At 37.7% G+C, this 20,512-nt stretch overlaps 1 protein-coding gene across 5 annotated transcripts in view; it reads right to left on the minus strand.

The window, feature by feature from the left end:
* Nucleotides 1-20,512, minus strand: part of PDZD2 (PDZ domain containing 2) — a 211,405-nt gene that overhangs the window by 89,823 nt on the left and 101,070 nt on the right. The window contains exon 1 of one of the 5 annotated variants that reach the window (XM_072416556.1): nucleotides 19,696-19,861. The exons of the other annotated variants lie outside the window; for them this stretch is intronic. The gene's annotated coding sequence lies outside the window, so the exon portion shown is untranslated. Of the gene's footprint in view, nucleotides 1-19,695; nucleotides 19,862-20,512 lie in introns of those variants that run through there. 5 annotated transcript variants of the gene reach the window in all.

Consider the following 20,512-nt stretch of genomic DNA (forward strand, 5'->3'; position numbering starts at 1 on the left):
AAGCAGGCTCACCTACTAAGAACACTTTCTGTGCCGTATATTAAGGCCCCTCTACGTCTACCAGGCAAGATACACAGAGGCCATCATTGCCGACCTCCTGAAAAGGCTTGTTGACTGGCTGATTTGTGAACCCTCTGCCTTCAAACCTCTAATAAAAAAATTGCAGTTATGTATGATCAATTTTATATAGAGTGTGCTACTAGGCATCCGCTTAATATACAATTAACATACATACATGTTTTATCTGCATTTTTTAATAACAAGTTAATCCTGGGATAAATGCAACAATATCAGACAACAAAGCCAGGTTGGTGAGCTGATTTTGTCAGATATCCAAATTGTCACAGCCTGCAATTGGACAGTGTATAAGCAAAAACATCAGCAGAATAGAGAATTGTTTACTCTTTTTCCTCCTATCATGTTTCTTGCCAGCCTATGGCATCACAACACACCTGAATAATTGATATCTACCTGAAGTTCAGCACAATATTCTTTTTTGCAATACAGTACTCCTATGGCAGCTGTGAAAACCCTGGGTAAAATTTGACTTCACCTGTTTTCAGGCTGTCAGGATGCAATTGCATCTTCCTTCTTTTTTTGGCTGGATTTATTTTTATTGTCCGAAGATAGCCCATTATGAAATGCAGCAAGTTAATTGAAAAATAGAGGATTTTTACACAGGATTTCCACAGCTGCTATCAAGAGATTGTGAAATGAGAGCAAAAACAATGAAGACCATACAACATACAGTACATCTTGGTAGATAAACTAGACATTGATAACACATGAAAGTATGTATTTTTTTTTTTGGACAATTAATGCTGCCTTTGTTTATTACTCATCTTGTTTTCAGTTCTCATGAAGGTCTGTGCCAAATTGTTTTATTATCTTTTTCAGGATTTGTACCCCCAAAATGCAGTGAATCTGTCCAGATTTCAAACAAGTGACTATTTTCATCTTGAAATGCCCTTCACTCTTCATTAGGATGTCGACAACTCTTCAAGAAATAAAAACTCAATAGTATTAAATTTGGTCAAAACCAAAACAAGAAATCATTTCGGCTGAAGTCTAAGTTTTATTCTACTTGAAGTGGCTCAGTGATTAACCACCTAAGCGTTACACTGAGGTCTAGATTTCTGTACCAAAAGTGATCCACTGTTTTTCATGAAATTTTTTTTTAAATTGTAGACCTGTAACTTACAGAAATATGTCTGAACAGGGGTTCTAGTAGATAATATGAATATAAAAAATGTTTGAAACACACAATCATGTAAAAAAAAAAAAAATTACTTTTAATAAAATTAAAGGAAAAACACAAAAATCAGCAATGTAAACAAATCATAAATACTGAAAAAGCAGTAACTCTGTATATTGTAAAGTACTATATTATTCTAAAACACCTCCCTAGTGTGGCAATTTTTAAAACTTTGATTCTGTATTTATTGGAGTTTGTTTTGAATTATTTTGTATTTGATTGGATACGGGAGTTTGTATCCAATCCAATACAAAATAAGAATTTGAATTTCCAAGTTATTTACTTTTATTTTATTTTTTTTTATTTTCTTGTATTGGATTGGATGCTGGAGTTTGTATCCAATCCAATACAAAATGACAGTTTGAATTTACCAGGTATATACTTTGTAATTATTTGAATTATTTTGTATTGGATTGGATACGCAAGTTTGTATCCAATCAAATACAAAATATAAATTTGAATTTCCAAGTTATTGACTTTTATTTTTTTTTATTTTTTGTATTGGATTGGATACGCAAGTTTGTATCCAATCCAATACAAAATGACAGTTTGAATTTACCAATTATATACTTTGTATTTATTTGAATCATTTTGTATTGGATTCAATACAGGAGTTTGTATTGAATCCAATACAAAATGAATGAATGAGTTTCAGTTTGAATTTCCCGCACACGCGCCGACGTCATCACGCACGCAGGGAGGAGCCGTCCGGTTTTTTTTTTCTCCGCCGGACGGCTTCTCCCTGCAGAGATCATCCGGCGCTGGAACGAGGAGGACGTGAACGATCAGCGGGACCAGGTAAGAAGCCGGCTTCTTACCGGTCCTGCTGTCACCCGACGAAGGCACCCGACGCTGGAGAGATCGGCGGACGATGATCGATGGAGGACGACGCTGGATGAGCACAGGGGGACCAGGTAAGTATGGATGTACAAAATCTCGGGCTTAACCATCCTTGCAGTTTTTTTTTGCCCGAGCGAAGGTCGGGCTTAACTGCAAGGAGGTTAAGGTTTGACATACCCGAGATATATATAGATATAATATATACACACACACACACATATTAAGAGTAACTGTCCATGAGCATTCCTTTCAAATGCTGCATTTGGTATACATATTCCAATTTGAAAAGCAAATGTATTTGAATTTGATAACCATACATTTTTCTTTTCTTTTGCATAGCTATCCAAATGCAAATGCATTCATATAAAGAGAAAACAACATTTGACAAGAAAAGCCTGCCTGCAGTTTAAATGGACCTCAAAAGGAACTGAAATAAATGCAGTGAAAGGTAGGTCAAACACAGCCTTGGATTTAAATTATTTGCATTTGAGATGCGTTTCAAACCCCAAAATAGAGACCCTATTGTAGATCCATATTTATACTTGGTGTCCAAGGTCTACTTTGTAAACATGGCAGGTGTCGGAGTTGCACAGATGACACGGACAGCTATTTTCATTGTGTTGGGAAACATTGCTGAGAGTTCACAACCTATCTCCTTCCGTAACTGATAAATAATGGGTGAATAATGAGGATGATACACTCGTAATGAATTTGCAGCTTCCTCAGTCACCACCTTGCCCTGCTGACAAGCCTCTTCCTGTTATTATCCTCTCCCGGGACACAAAACTCAGACCAAGTTGCAGTGCTTGTTCACTACAGAACTATTTCTAAACCAACTGATAATATCAGCGCTTCTAACAATAACCTGTCAACAACTTGTTCAGGGACACCACAACTCCCTGCACACAGTGCTGTCACCACATTGCCATGTATTGTTTTTTTTGGGGGGGAACCAGTTAGGCACTTTTTTTTTAGAAAAATGTAAAAACTTTATCATTTTGTATGTAAACTGTAGACAAAAGTTTTTTTTAACCAGTATTAAGATGTTTTACAATATTAAATTATTTCCTTATTTGCCATTCTAAAAATTATACTAAAACATTTTTTCAAATTTAATGCATTTTTAGTTTAGGAAGTTTAACAATGCATTTTTAGTTTAAAAAACTAACAGATAAAAAATTTTAAAAAAAAAGTAAATATTAACAGTCACACATTAAAAATTGCTAACAGCAAAAGCAGTTTCGGAAGCCTCAATAGGAGTACACTAATTATATACTTAATGTTTATGGCAATTGACTGTGGCAGCGATCATTCGAGAAAGATGCATGCTCATACCCTTACAATGCACCCTTACAAACCTACAGACTTCTATTCATGTTGTTGAGGTCTAAGTGCAGTCTGAGGTGGTGTACTTAGCATACATACTTGAGTATAAACCAAGAATTATTTTCCCTCAAAGTGCTATTAGAAGAAGAATTTTGGTTTATATTCTAGTCAATCAAGCAGATGGCGCTGTGTCCTCAAGGAAAGCGTGTAACAAACTCTTGTAATTGAGACAAGAGAGTTTGTTACATACTATACATGAGGACATAGCGCCATCTACTTTTGGCCAACAATAATGCCCAAAAGATCCTTTAAGAGAAAGTGATGTATCATAACTCAAATACTGTCGAAAGTGTGTGTGTGGAGGGGGGATACAAAGTAATGTATGGAACATGTAATTTTTTTTTATGCGTCACCCCTTCTAAATAAATGTCCTAAAATAACACCCTAATGATGTATTTGTTCACTTTAATTTTTGGGGCATTTCTATTCATTACTATATTGTTATCACTGATGGCTTCAATTTGTGCCTTAGGCTTATACTTGTAGTCATGTAGTTTCCTGTATTTGGGTAAAAACAACTACCTCTGTTTATATTCGAGTATATGCAGTATATGCTTATTGTAGTGGAGAAGTGAAGTTGTTAAGTAGATCTTGACCTCATCTAAACAACATTTTGGGGTTGCACACTGTGGCCTGAATTTTTTGTAAAATTTGAGCCACATTTTAGGTACTGAATTGCAGTGCAATGGAGAAAAGAATGCTGTAATCTATCCAGTTTTACCTGTGGACTGCAGAACACTTTCTCTATGGTAAATGACTATTGTCACCCTTGGACAAGAGTAGTAATGGTAGGATCACCAGGTGAAAATAAAGAACAGGCCTTAAAAAACAAAACTAATATTGTCACATCAAAGAACCAATAAATTGCAGTAAATTGCATTTTTCTTCTTGTGTTGAGACACACTTTATACCTTGCTTATATAAACTTGTAGCTAAACAGACTACTATTTATATGGATAATAATTGTTTTCTTCTTCAAGCTGGTTTATGGAGAAAATTATACAGACATGTTTTATTCCATAACCAAACTTTCATCTATTTTTATGTGAGATTGGCCTAGTTTGTTGTAGGTTACATGAGGCTGCAATTTTCTGCTCTCAAAGGTTTGAGATTTACATCTAACAGCAGTTGGTAATCCTGCTGACAGCTTGTGTAGACTTTGAAACTAGCAGGAATTTAATATGGAGGCATCAAAGAAAAAAAAAGGACTGCAAGGATGTAGCTTGTATTGGAATGATAGACGGACCAGTAAACCAGAACAAATTTCGGCTGTATACTGGAAAAAATTATAATAGCACAGAGACCCCTTTTCAACCAATTAATGGTCCATCAGATATGGATATCTTGTTGGTTGAGTTTAGGTCAGCTTGTGCAAAACTTTTCGGCAATACTGATGACTATTCTTTTACCTTCTGCCTGCCAAATTTTTTGTGGGGATAGCTTCTAGAGTTAAAGTCCTCTTTAAAGTGAATCTGTGCTTTGCAAAACAAAGTAATCATCTCTTGTTAAAGCTGCCTTCTGCTTATATTTTTGAAGCAGCATCAGTGAGTAAAAGGTCAAGTCACCTCCCTAGTACTTACTGAAACGTGGTGGCCATATTATTGACTCCACTGCCTGCTGATTGGCCGTCACATTGAGGACAGGAAATTAAGTTTAAATAATGTAAGGTACCAAATGAAATGCAAGCAAAGTAAGGTGACCAGTGCGGGGCATTGCATTCTTCCCTGCTGCCTTGTATTTGCTTTGCACCCTCCACTGCACTGTGCAGAGCTCCCTCATCCTTCATTTCCATGCATTTCAAGATTTACATTTTTTAGTTTTGACTGGAGTGTATCACTTTCATTTAAATATAGATCCTATTTAAAATTATATATAAACTAAAGGAAGAAAGTGTTGCCTGTATATACCGACTATGGTCTAAGGTGCCCATAGCGTTTAATGGGCAGCGAGACATGAACACAGATTGACTACCCTCAGGCACTTCTCTTGGCTGGCCGACGCATAAACAAGAATACTCGGCTGAGTGCTAATGTGCAAACTTAGTCAGAGAGAAGGGAAAGAAGCAGCCAGATGCTACCAGAGAAACTTATACCAGGGCAATTGTAGTTTGAAGAGGATCTTTTATCTACACATTCACTGCTCATACATAAATGCTTTTGATACATAAATGAATGATCATCCTGAGATCTGATTATTTCCAATAAAGCTTTAGGTGAAAATTGCTTCATATAAGAAAAAAAATACTTCTTGAAAATGTTTTCAGATAAGATATGATTGAACTATTCATTAGTTTATTACATTGCACTGTATATAACAAGCATAGAGTGGTTAGCCAGAAGGCAACTGCTGGGCCACAGAGATTCCCACATACCCCTACTCATGTCTATAGGTGACCTTACAAAATTAATTTCAGGGTTATGCGAGATTGCCAATCTGACTACAGTCCACTATCCAGTAACCACAAACATTAAAACCTTACTTATTTTCCTTATCTTAAACCGTATCTTACAACTGCAAAGATGGTACTAGTGAAGGCCTGGTGGTCATCCACCCCAACCCCCTACAGTGGCTCAGGTAACAAAAAATGGTTTGTTTGTTTTTTTGTTAATGAAAAAATTAGGGCCATACTCACAAATTCCATAGCCAAGTTCCAGCAATTCTGAAGCCCAATTGTGACTTCTTTAAACCTGACCTTATTTTGAATTCTCAAAATTATATTACCGGATGGCTGAAGACCTTGTTCCCCTATCCTGCCATCTTTCCCTTCCTTCTCTTCTCCTTTCATCCCCACTTTCACATTTTTTTTCACTTCTATCCTGATACCCGGGCAGGGGTTTCAGGACCTGTAAAAGTGGCCATCATTGACCTTGCATCTCTTCCTATTTCCTGTATATCATTACCTTCTTTTGATGTCACCTGTTTTTTTAAGGTTTTCATTGCCTTGTTTATTTTCTTTTGTACAGCTAAATAAAAAAAAAACTAAAAACTATTGAAACTAAAACCTTACTTATCTTGATTGTCTTGCCAGTAAGGGAACCACACCATGTCACTCCATCGGTGCTTCTTCCCTACTGTGCGAGATTGTGCAGCATTTTTGGAAACCACGGCCAAACAACCAATAGCTAAGGCCAAAAAAATCAAGGCCATTGAGACATCAGTCTTATATCTGGGTAATTTTAGTTGGTTGTAGATTAGAGTAGGCAATAGATCATGCTAACATGTAACAAATATCAGTTTATTTGTGAGATATGTCTAGGAATGTTTTTGAACTTCCATAATGTTACCAAGATCTATTTTTCAGTCCCCATTACCCAAGCATTAGCTGTAGTTTACATTACCAGTTTTCTGCTAGGAAATCATCCAGCCTCAAAAAATTATATGTGAATGAGCCAAAAAATAGCGTCTAGTACTTACCTACCAGCGCCAATGCTCTCAGCAACCAGCACTGAAATAAACTGTGTAGTTGGGCCACTCAGCTGGAACCATTCAATAGTGTCTACACAACCTGCCATCATAACAATGCTCCAGTGTCAATGGCTGGTGAGGGCTTGGAGTCACTGGGGGGTATTAGGCTGGGTGCACAAAGGACAGTTTTGTTACCTGAAACGCTATCAATTAGCAATCAATTGTTAAACACAGGGATGGTACAGATATATCGTTACAAATGAATGCGATCAATCAATATGACATGTTACTATACTGATCACTAATGACTTTAGTAGTGCAACAAATCTTCTGTGTGCATCCACCTTTTTGCACATTAAGGTGCGGAATAGTAGAGGGTATGACTCAGTTTAACTTTTCCTTGCTGCATTCATCTTGAACAATGATATTATACACGGCGGGAAATAAAGTGAAGAAAAACTGTCATATCTGTTTAGCTTAAAGTCTCAAACTCTAATCCCAATCTTGTTCTCAGAGTCTTTCAGTGAAGCTGCAGTAAGGCGATGAGACTGGTTCTTGCATTCTTAATACCTGCCCTCCATTGAGATCCTGTGTTTATTATCAGAGAAGAAGGGGGTGGGGGCACTTCCGTCTCAAAATAGATCAAGGCAATCCTTAGATGACCTGAATACTCGTAATAAATATTGATGAGATTTTACAAAATAACAAGGCCAGCAGTTCTTAAATTCTATAACTTTATATTTCCCTGATGTTTACAATATTGTGCAATAGGTCAGTCACTCCCCAAAACAATGGTGCACTAGTGTAATGGTCTGCATGTACCTAAGAAGGGGGGGGCACCAGTGGTAAAGAAAGGTGAAAGTCAAACACATTGATTTTAGTTGTTTCAATACCAAGCCTGGAGAAGTCAGCTGAATGGAGAAGACCAGTATGTAAGCTCTCTTGTCCTGACCTTGCAAAATCCTAATACTGGCCAGTAGGGCAACCCATCACCATGATGGACTAAGTGCAAAGCACATGAAGCTCAGTGGGGCTCAATCAGGACCAACGACCTGGCTGCTGACAAATATTGGAGGCTATGTAATGGAATTGTCTTGAAAGTCCAGGGACACATTACAAAAGAAGCATTATTCAGTTTCCTAGAGGTGCCTAATATTTATATTAGGGTCAGTTTGTAGACTTCCAGGTTTGGTGAAAGTTGCTGAAAGTGGGGAACTGTCTGAACACTGCTACAAAAAAATTACACACATATATATATATATATATATATATATATATATATTTACATTCTGGGAGGAGAATCTGTATCTCCATAATCGCCATTATTAATTTAGCCTTGAAAATTTACATTTAGTCAATGTTTAATATACAACAGACCTGCGTGTCTTTTATTAAATTGTATCCATGTGTTTCTGAAGTTGGAGTTATACTCTGTGTATACAAAGTACAAATGGTAGACAATACTTTTTTTAAACTTCACATTTCAATTTTGGTTTTAATTAACACACAAGTATTATGTATGGCCCTGCATTAGCTACGTGTCTAAGAAGTCTATAATGTATTTACTGCAGGGAAATCATTCTACAGATTATTAATGAAAATACATCACTAATTGTAAAATGAGAACATCCACCAAGGTATCGCAGTAAGTCAAAGCCATTTATATAATATAGAGACAACTCCAAAGTTCCAAGAAATCCTTGGACCCCTAGGCTTAATTGGAGCTGCATCTGGTTTATATAAATGGAATACAACATTGGTTACAGCAATGGGCAGGCATCTGAAAGGCAGAAAAGAACTCTGCAGTGCAATGAGGAGCCATGCACTAAAGTGCGTTTCCCTGTTTTGCATCTTCGAAACTAAGAAGCCCAATGTAAGACATGGAACTTCATGGCCAGAACGTTCAGAAATGCACATATATTCCCGCAGTGCATTTTGAGTAGGGTAGAGGAAATAAATTTACAATGTAACTTTATTGCATGGAAGGCATCAAGCTTCTGCCTAGTCCCATCGCCATTATGGGATCCAAAAGGGCAGGAAATTATGGGATATCATTACAGATGTAATTTATAGAAAATCAAAAACACATTTTTAGAGGGGAATGGTTTTTATTGCGACCTTTGTGTTCAAGGGACAGGAAACATAAGAATTAGGGAAACCGTCCTGAAAAGAAGTCACAGGTAGGAATGAAAACATGACAAAAAAAATGATAACTCCTTTCAAGTTTTAAACTACACTTTTGACTTCATTTATAACAGAACAAAAATATTGATATCCACTCCCTACTCACCCATTCATAATATTCCTGCTGTGGTGTGTAGCTGTGAGAACCCGATGGAGTTCTCCGCTAAATCGAGCAATGGATTGGAGGAGAGACACTTATTATGGGCTTTCCATCTTTTTGTTTTCTTCTAATAATTAATATATTAGCTCTCTGCCAGCCTCAGAAGTGAAGATGGCGAAACATGAAGCACATCTATAAGACATACTGCACTGCTCGGGGAAATAGGACCTGGCACTTACTTTTTGTTTTATTGTGCTACCCTAATGTAGATGAAAATCATTTATTAAATGTACTTAATGCAACAAGCAACTCATACGCTTCTGATCCCAAAACTCATTTTGCTGTTAAATGTCCCACACCACCATCTTTTTATAAGCGCCTAGATGAAGTCTGAGACTGCACCTGATCTTGTTCTGAGCATGTATGAAATTGGGTGAAGTGTCTCCTGATAGTGTGTCCAATATATAAACAATCAATACAAATGACCCAATGCACAATCGCACATGTGCAGGAGCAGAGCAGTTGCTGCCGTTCCTGTCTAGATTAGATAATTACGCAGCCTGTTGGGATATGTGAGGTGTCTGCAGGGTTACCCAGAACTTGGGAAGGCACAATAAAACATATAAAATAAATGATCTTTAATAAATTAAAAGGGAAAGTATAAAAATGTTTACTTTAAGGGGCGGTATATTCATACCGCTGCTTACTAAACAGGTCTCTTTAGCTAATAAAAAACAACTTAGAATTTGTACAATATAAGTGCTTTTTTACTACTGTAACAATATTTGTTAGTAAAAAGTACAATTACTACTTTTGTCAGCATTTCTCTTGGGGTTGATATCCTTCCACTTCATGCATGGTCACAAATTCTCCAAGAACAATACAAACAGCAATCTAAGCACATTTTTGTATAAAGGGTCCAAAGCTTAGCAGCCAAGTTAGGTGTAAAAAATTAAAAAAAAATCTACCCACCATGACTATTAATCAGTTTTCCACTAAGTCATCTGCTCGCCTACAGAGCAATGTATGCTACTGCTGACAATACTGCATTGACTTTCTCTGGGCCTCTGTATGAACGTACAGCTGCCCACGTTCCCAGAGTTCCCGCTGAACCTTATGCAATTTAAACCATTTATTTAAACCGCCCTGAATACCACAGGGCTGGAATTCATTGTAAACCACAAAAAGGGTGAGGCTTGTGGGTTTAACTGTAATACATTCCCCCTCTGGGCCATAAACATACACAAACCAAACGATTCTTTTTGTGGGCACGCCATTCCTGAGCTATGTTACCATAAGATTATGTATGGGGGAACAGTATCAGGAAACAAATCTAGCAATAATAGGACGTGGAAGATGGAAAGGACTGAATGAATTCTGCTAGTAGATCTGTCATTTCGTTTTCACTTTCTTCAAAGCAGAAACTAAACTTTAAACTGAACCTAATAAAAAAAATTGCAAGCCAACAGGGTGGACAGACTATGTTCTTTGGGGAAAAAATAAACTTACTGGCCTATTTGCAATTAAACGAAACTCATCTCTCTTTACTCTTTTACCGATGCCGTCATCTTCACCTGGTCTTCTGGGTTCGGGATCTTTGGCCATAACCTGGGTTTGGGCTCCAGGCCAGAATGACATACCTATCGCGCATGTGCATAGTGCATTCATTCATTCTCGTTATCTAGCTTTGCCATGATCGTATCCATGTGCAGCTCAGTGTATATTATAGAGAAGATTGCAAACATGCAGGTTTTTTTTATTTTATTACAAAAAATACATAGCATGTTCCTTCACCAATAAAGAACCTCCTTGCGTTTCTTTTTTAAATTTAGATTTTAGGCTTAGTTTTGCTTTAGCGTGACTACTGTCCATTCTTTACTGGAAGCCCATGGCAGTGCTGTAGACAAGGTAGTCCTACATAGACTTTATTAAAAAACAAATTAAAGTCTAACGCCAGTTAACACTTAAAGCTTTTACAACAAGTTTCTTCTTTTATCTTTTGGAAAAAAGCCACATTACAAAAGGCTGACTGTTCTAAGCACACCTGTCTGTATTACATGCTGTTGCTGAACGTTATAACCCTTTTCCTGAATAGTTCACCCTGTAATAAAACTGCAATAATAACACAACAACCTACAATGGGTAATAAAACGGTTACAGGGGAGTTTAGAAAAACAAAACCTGCTAATTCTAATAAATGACTGCGTGATATGTACTTACTGTGTGATGTCATCTTTTGTTAACAATTATACTTAAAAATGTTAAATACATTAGATAGTTATCCAAACTATTAACCCCTTTCTTACCATTTGCTTGATGGACTTATTTCAACTGTTGCAACAAAATAGCGATCAACAAGCAGTTATGATGGTCAACGAGATGCAAAAAAAATTGACTTTGTTATACAAACTGCACGGACCTAAAATTAGGCCAATGAAACTCTCCAGTTACAATGCCTCAATTTCAGGTCAGTTCTATCTGCATACACATTGACCATCTCTACTAAACAGGAGGAATCATCATAATGTCCCACATGAAGCTGAAACATCAGGTTTAACCCGAAGGTGGAAGAGAAGAAAAAAATTGTTTTGTTTTTTCACAAAAAGACGAGCACAGAAACGTAAGAAGGTGCAGTTCTGGGTGTATTACATATAATGGGAAGTCGTTAATTGTTATTACCTGCTGGAAAACCTCTTAAGGTTAACAGAAATAAAACCATAATCCAGTCATTATAAAACTCAGCCAACAAAATGTACAAAGGTTGCATGGCCCCAACTTGCACAATTTTTCTAAGCTAAGGAATCACAAATATTTTATATGAAATTGCTAATGCACTAATTTTACAGTGATGTATAGCTTAGTCATGCAGCAGTTGAAAAGCACTAAAAAAGCACTTAATCTGTATGTGTAAGTATGTGCTCTGAACTGCATTGCTATGACACATTGTGGTGCTTTTTTTTTTTTGTAAAGTTTTTTGTAAAGTTCCACCTTTCTTACTTCACCCAACAAGTTGGCCATAGCATCAGGGGGGAGGAAGGGAATCACATTTTCCAGTTTCACTTCCAGTTGCAATGAATGTCTGCTATATATTTTTGCATTGGGATCCATCCTTGAACTACAGCAAAATGCATCCGAGTGCCGGTGGTGTGAATAATGAAAATGAATTCCTCCACAATGCCTTCTGCTACCGAGAACAGGCATGGCTTGTTGTAAAACTCACTATGAAACAGACACACTTTAAACCCATTAGAGCCCTGTTTTCCCAATTTAACTCAACAGCTGTTGAGCAAGGGTGTTGAGAGCTCTACTAAAAGGAGATTCTCTGAAATATAATATATAGTATAATGATGAAAACATTTTACAAGAAGAATGTAACATATTTACTCCATGGAAAGTACCTTGAAACACTGAACTGAAATCACTTCTCCTCTTTGTAAAACAATTCAACGTATAAACTGAAGTGCCCGTAAATAAATCAGTCTAGGAACACTGTGCAACAAAACCATGAGTAACTCCAAGTGTGTTTGCTTTATGGGAATGAAATAATATTGTAAGACAACCCAAGGTTCAAAGATGACTGTAGCGCTGAAGAAAAACTCCACGTGCCAAAGTTGCCTATAATGAAGCTGCACTAACATGGCCAGCATGGCCTATTTTGAGACATTTAAGGCTATCCATAGACATATAGTATAGGCCCCTGCCAAATAAAGTCCTTAGTAATAAAAAAGGACTAGTAGACACCTAGTGTGTGTGTGGAGGTCCTACATTATACAGTATCCAGCTCCATTTCTGAACATGCTCTATGCTATGGATTTTGAATACAGTGTAGCTTAAAGTTTATCGATTGGCAAGATAAAAGCAGAGTTGTCCTTGATATTAGAAACCAAACATTTTTATGGAGAGAGTTTGTAAAAAAGTGGAGTATAAATCCCAAAAAAAAAAAAAAAAAGTGATTTATAGACAGACATGTATTCATCCACCAAAATGTATTCCAACATTCCATTTCCTGAACCACAACTTTTTGCAAGACCAAAGTTTTTTACATGTCTGTTTCCATCCTAAGACAACCGACCAATCATGGCCAACACACATGGGGCCCTATAATACTGCAATTGGAGACAGTTGGTTGCACGTGTCCATCCATAGGAGCTGCAACAAAACTCCTGATCATTGCTCATAATTATTTGAATATTACAGACAGACGGAACCTACAGAAAGAAAACAGTCAGGTATCCATGTATCCTGTATAAGTAATGCAGTCATCAAACAAAAAAATGTACTGATGTACAGACACTTTCCACCTACTGGAAACGCAATGGAGTTTTCTATCTTATGATATATCAGACTCCATGACTCACTTGTCCTTATCTGTTAACATTCCATTATTGCACATCTCCTGCAGAGATCTGTGGCCACCTAAAATGCATCCGATAACTAATGGGTTAAAACTGTCCAAATTGTCACAGTGTGAAAACACATAACAGGTCTGTACAGGAAGGGAAAGTTTTGTTTTGCAATGTTTATCTTGCACTTTTGTTTGGAGTCTGAAGAAATCAGTGAATGAAGCTCAAGTCATCCGCAGGAAAAAAAAATCAAACAGAGGTCACAAAAAACCACCAAGAAACTATGCCTTCTTTACAACTGGGGCTGGTCAACCCTACCATTAGAAAACAACTTCAACACATCAAAATCTATTTTAAGAAAAAGCTGTAAAAAATAGAAAGCACTAAAAGTTTTTTTAAAAATGAAAGCACCAATCTATAGCTTCTGTATAACACTGTTCTCCCAAAGTGGCCACAGCCAATTGAATAAGCAAGACTTCATGACAGCGCCTGAGCAGCCCATTGCCTGTCCCATGCTATGTTACATGGAAGACATACCTATGACTATGCAAATACTGACTCCTAGAAATACAGCATTTACAATGGAACTTCGGGAGGCTCCCAATGGTGCTGTAAAGAGGATTAACATAAAGCAGAAGTTAAGGTTTGGCACCTTACTAAGCCTATTATCTGCCAGTTAAGTAGTTACACATTTGTTTTAGAAAAAGAAAAAAAGATCATAAAAAGCTTACATGTACTTTGTATACAAACATGAATCTTCAAACACTCTGGAGACAACATGTTATTAGAGGGAAGAGCTACAATCAACCGAGTGATCAAGCCTGGTCAATAAAGTAACCAAACTCCTACAGAATGAAAGGCCATGAGTTTGGAGAGCTGTAGAATCTAAAAAAAAATCATATATATTTCACAACTGGCTGAGGACGCCTCGCCCTGTATTTCTACAACGTTCTGCCTTCTAAAGAGCCATCTAGTTAGCTAGCTTACTCCATTGGGATCAAGTAGTATCTAATGACTCACTGGATCCTTTAGATTGCTATCCTGGTATCCCTCAAGCATGGTATATGAAGCATCTCCCTGCCCTAAGGTACTAAATTACCCATTGGATCCCAAACCCATAGAAACCTTTACCCACAACAAAACAGAAAACAAAATGACGTTTACCTAGAAGCAATCAATATACCCCCCATATACAGCTAACTCTTCTAAAACCCAGCCACCTCGCACTATTTTTCCTCTTTTCCAAATTGGAATTATTGGGGTGGATGTTTTGCAGATGTTTCTATTCACTATTTATGAATGTGATTACACAAATGTATTTTGCAAATCTAAAATTATCCCGAGGAAGCCTGAAAGGCGAAGCGCGTTGGGAAATCGAGATACATCGTTGAGTTTTAAGTTCACCATGTGTACTTGTATTGCAAGAATATTTTGATGTAATCACAACTACTAGTCAATCATGTATGAAGACTAGTTGTTTTATGTAAAACACAACTCTCACTTTATACCACTAACAAAAAATATTACTGCACTTCAAAACTTTGCCTTAAAAAGCCTGCTTTCTTTTCTCGCCTTAAAATTAAGGATATATATATATATATATATATATATATATATATATATACACACATTGTAAGGATACAGGTATAGGATTTTAGACCACTGTCGACAAGTATCTTAGCTCTAGACAACCCTTACAGCCAGCATGGAACAGCACGGCATTTCCAGTTTTGCCTGAAGGTTCTTGACCTATCAGAACTATTAGATGTTTTTGGCTGCTACTACAGTACAGGGCAGTTAATGAATCCAGTGGATCCTTACTTATTTCAGTGGCACCGCAATATTATGGAAAAAAAAGCTCCAAAAAAATGTAGGGTATAATTCAGTATAAATTCAGTACTTGATGATTTAAAGCACTTCTACGCATAAAAATGTAGTATGTCACAGTTTAATACTCCTAGATGTGGTGGCTGCATTCATTGGTAAATTCGAAGTCTTTTTCCTGCAAAATACTTCTCGTTGTTGGGTGACAACACACTACTGTTATCTACAGGAGGGGTGACAGTTATCTCCCAGGCTGATTTTTTCAGCATGTCCTTCTCCCATTATTTCCTTTAGATGGGGGTGATGGGATTGGTAGTTTACAAGAAGTTTAGAAAACAATGTTTGTGCTTTTAATTTAGCTCCAAGGGAGTGGCGTCCTTGCAAGATGACCTGTTTATTCCTGTACTTGCTGAAAAATTGAAACCAAATGCAGTCTACATCTAATGACTTGCAAGCATTATAAAAATCCAGTTTTGTGTTGGATCTTTTAACATTCACTACAGCCAATATAGGGCAAGGAGGTGGAGATGCTACTGCCGCTGAGGAATGCAAGTGATTTGGCAGTGAAGAGTTAAACCAAAAGGTCAAACCTTATCTAAAGCATCAAGTCCTCTGTCCAGATACCTGCTCTTATCCTTTACAGAGGGCAGGCTGACATTTCTTAAATACTTTAATGTACAGATAATCCCTGATAGCGATAAATGACTGTTTCAGGAGACAGGCTCTCAAGTTTTCAATACAAATGTATCCTTGATGGGAGTTTACTGTATTCATATTTAACCCACATATTCCATAGCACATACAGATGAAGTATTTATATAGCGCTGATATATTACACAGCTCTTACATAGTCCATAGTTATGTCATTATCTGTCCCTCAAGGCGACTATGTCCTTACCATAGTCATATGTATTTAATACAGTCTGGGTGCAATTTTTTTTTTTATTGGGGGAGGAGACAATTTACCCTAACTGCATGTTTGTGGAATGTGGGGGGAAACGGGGACAACCTGCAAACTCCATGCAGACAGTGTCCTGGCTGGTGTTAACCTCTGAGCCACCGTGCTGCCCCATTAATTAAAGAAGGTTGAGCCTATTAGTCCATAGATCACATAGTCCATAGTCACTTTGGAGGAGCTATTTAACATCCAGAGAAAACTCCAAACCAATCTGGTGTAGCCACCACTACAGGAGACCCGCTCATGCTCATCCTGGAGCCCATGCACAGATTCAAATTGTGTCTTTCCAATACGAAATCCTCGAAAATAAGAAATCTCTAGACATATATTTTGCATTAAAGACTAGCAGACTCTTCGTAAGAAACAAACTTGGACCTCAGGGTGAAATTCTTTGTTTTATAAATTTAGAAAAGGGTTAAAATCTATCTTTTTATTTTTGCCATCTGTGTCTCATTAAGAAAACCGACTTTCACATCTCATAAAAAGGGAATTCCCTTCTTGGACAGTTGTCACAGAACAAATGCACAGATAAGAGGATTTCCATTCTATTCATTTTCTAGTGACAACTGGAAATGTTGGATTTTTGCCTCACTTTTAATGCTAGCACACAATCTTTCCATGCGGTACACTGACAGCCAATAAAAACCTGCTAGGGGATCTTTTTGAATGTGTATTACATCAATAAGTTGGACTTGGTATTCCAAGATATTCCCAATACATCAGAATGGACATTTGGCAGTCAGGAGGTCTCCAGCAATATCAAAGCATACATAAACTGTACTATGCTGCTCGGATTATATTTGCAGATGTCTCCAGCAACCTCCTAGCGTGTATTTACATTACACAATCATACGTGTTTAGTCTTTGCCAGCACCAACAAAAAACTAGCTGAAATGTTTACCAATTTGTAACCATTTGGCGCTGAAATAAACAATATCTGCTAACTGAATTTGTGTAATCCAAAGTCTAAACTAACAAGCATTGGAGCTTCTCGCTTGGGACCCCTACCACAGGCACCGCAGGGAAGAACGGTGGCTGAGTGGTTAGCATGCCTTCCAGAACTGGAATCCTGGTTTCCAGTCCCGTCTGTATGGAATTTGTATATATTTAGATTATGACAATTATTTTCCCAGGAGATCCAGTTTACACAACCAAAAATCATACTGGTAGGTTGACTGGCTCTAGTCTAAATTCTACGATGGTTTGCAAGCTAGAGAATCAGAAACAGAGATGATACCCCTATGGCAGAAAGGTATGGGAGGAGCTGGGAACACAAGTACAGAGATTCCAATAGAGATTCCTGAGAACCACAGAATCATTCTGTCCAGATTCAATTTTTGATACAAAGCATCAAACTCATCTACTTTAATATTTTAGTTACCTAGCTGACAGCCGTCTCTAAATTCCAAAGTCCAACCTGTGCTTTGGATATCACTGACTGTAATACTGACAGCTACATATGTATCTCTCCCAGAACATACAAACCACAGTTAAAAGAACCTTTTAACACAAAACAGATTTCATAGATACTAAGGAGTTACAGAACCCGATATCAGATTTCTCAGGGATTATACTGGTGAGGTGGGGAGTGTTGCATTACCAAGTCTGAAACCTGCTGTGTTTTATATCTCCGTGCTGGGTTTTTACAGTGAGTCTATAATCAAAACATTTTTTATTTTGGATAGCGTGGGAAAGGATTTTACCTCCTGTCAGGTTTTACTGCCATCAGGAGTCTACGTTGGAGAGATTCCTTTACTTCCTGCGGGGTAATATGATTGTCCCTAGGAAGTAAAGGTGCGTACACACTTCCAATTTTTATCGTTCCAATCGAACGACGAACGATCGATTGGGCAAAAAAACGTTCGTAAAAAAGTAACCAACGACGCCGACGAACGAGGAAACTCGTTGGAAACGAACGACCGAACCGGCGGATCGGATTGGACGACGATCGTTGAACATCGTTCGTGTGTACGGTCGTTCGTTGATCGTCCATGCCCTGAGCATGCGTAATGAACGAACGTTCGTTCACTTTCCTGTCGTGCACATAGTTCCTCTATCGCTTAAACGATCGTATCTATTGTGTGTACAATATCTACGAACGATCGTGTCGTTATCTCTATGTGCAGGATCGGTGCTATACGATCGTTCGTATATATCGTGCAGGATCGTTCGTCGTTCGTTTTCCAACGATAATAATTGGAAGTGTGTACGTAGCTTAAAGAAGAATTTCTCCAACCGAGATCTGGACAGCAGTAAAACCTGACAGAGGTTCCAATATTACACCATGCTATTCAAAAACAGTTTTGTGTCACAATCCACTTTATATTACATTACACAGAATGCATCAGGTATAAATAGGACACCCAAAAATGGATGGGGAACTCTAAAACTCCAAAGTGGACCATGTAGACAAATAAGTGGTAGGATTTTGGAGTTGGTAAACCCAACAGATATAAGAAGCAAACTGGTTACTCCACAAGCCTGACCATATATATATATGAATATGTCACAATGGGGTGTATTGCCCTTTAATTCCAATTTACTAAACCACATTGTACTGAGAAACAATTACTCCATGAACCCCATGGATTTTCTATATCAAGAACACCACTTTAAGGTCAAAACAGATGATCCACCTTAAGGGCAAAAACACAACTTCAATGACCACAAACAACTCTGCAACACTTTGCCTAAGGTAGCTGTTGATAATGATCATGTCATGCTACAATTTCATCTTGGCTTTTCATTTTAGGTTATAAATATAAAAAAATGGAATTTAAGGGAAACTTGATTTTGATGTACTCCAGACAAAATAGGAAGGTAGGAAGGCTGCCGTTTGCCGTAATCCCCCGCCACAGTCACCTACCACCAGCCCACCTAAAAATGCCAATTAAAAAAAAAATCACCTACATCCCATGTGACAGCACTGGGATTGGCTACAAAGGCAGTAAGCGCAGAATTGTTGATAGGTAGGGAGTGTCACATGTTCCCCTTCAGCCATGTACTCTGTATTTTCTAGCGATGTGGGGCATATAGGATAGTGCCACAAATCAGACAAACCTGTTAGTTTAATAATAAATAAATAATAAAAAAAAATAGTAAATAAAACTTACAATTAATTAATAGTTAACTAAATCAGGGGGAGTTATGTCAAACCTAAGAATCTTCCATGGACAAAACCAATCTTCTAAACCTTTGGGAAAACCCTGAACTATTACAAGGCATTAAATCACTAGTGCAGAAAAAAAGAAATGATAATTCTGGAGAGATCTGGAACCCAGCTGATAAATACAGAGATCAGCTACAGAGGCAGAGCACAGCTGGATCACTCAGAGGGATAAACTTTGCAAAGTAAAAAATATGAGAAGCACTTCTGTCAGTTACAGTGTGTTAAACTTACCTTGTTAGTAGGAATCCCTTTTACTTCTTGGCAGTGTCAGTAGCCCAGCAATCCATCCATGTATTGTCCATGGTTTATATTGAACCCAGGATTGTTGCACACAACTCTCCGCACAGTGTAGATCTGTTAAAGCCAGCTATGCTGCTCCATACATCCTGCCTCCTTCCAGTTGTGTAGAGACTGAGCAGCAGCCGCCTGCATCCTTCTCCTACCCCCACAGCTACTGTACAGCCGCCACACCTACTGCATAGCCCTCAACCGATTAACCCTGCTCAGCCTAGGAGGATCAATGCCATCCGAGTACCTGTCACAGCTAGCCCGTCCGCTAAGGAACTCTCATGCTCTACAGCAAGAATGCTAAGACAAAAGACATTGTTCAAAAAAAAAAAAAGCTTTCCAAAAATTGCACAAAAGTGTATTCAAGAGGAAATTTCAATGGGCTCCTAACACTTGTGTGTCCTGTAATATTTGAGTCATTCAAAGTAACACATTATGGAACATAAACATACATAGCAGCATGGTTGGCTCAAGAGCTAGCACTCTTGCCTTTGCAGAGCTAAGTCACAGGTTTCAATCTTGTACAGGGCACTATCTGCAAGGAGTTTGTATGTTCTCCCTGTGTTTGTGTGGGTTTATTACGGGTACTCTGGTTTCCTTCTACTTTCCAAAAACATGCAGTTAGGTATATTGGATTCAAAGAAAAAAAAAATGATCTTAGACTAAGGTAATGACATATGACTATAGTAAGGACATTAGATTATGGGTCACTTAGGAGGGACAGTAAGGGATATGACTATGGGCATGTACTAAGTCATGA

This window comes from Pyxicephalus adspersus, chromosome 6 (genome assembly GCF_032062135.1).
Source record: "Pyxicephalus adspersus chromosome 6, UCB_Pads_2.0, whole genome shotgun sequence".
NCBI classification, from domain to species: Eukaryota; Metazoa; Chordata; class Amphibia; order Anura; family Pyxicephalidae; genus Pyxicephalus; species Pyxicephalus adspersus.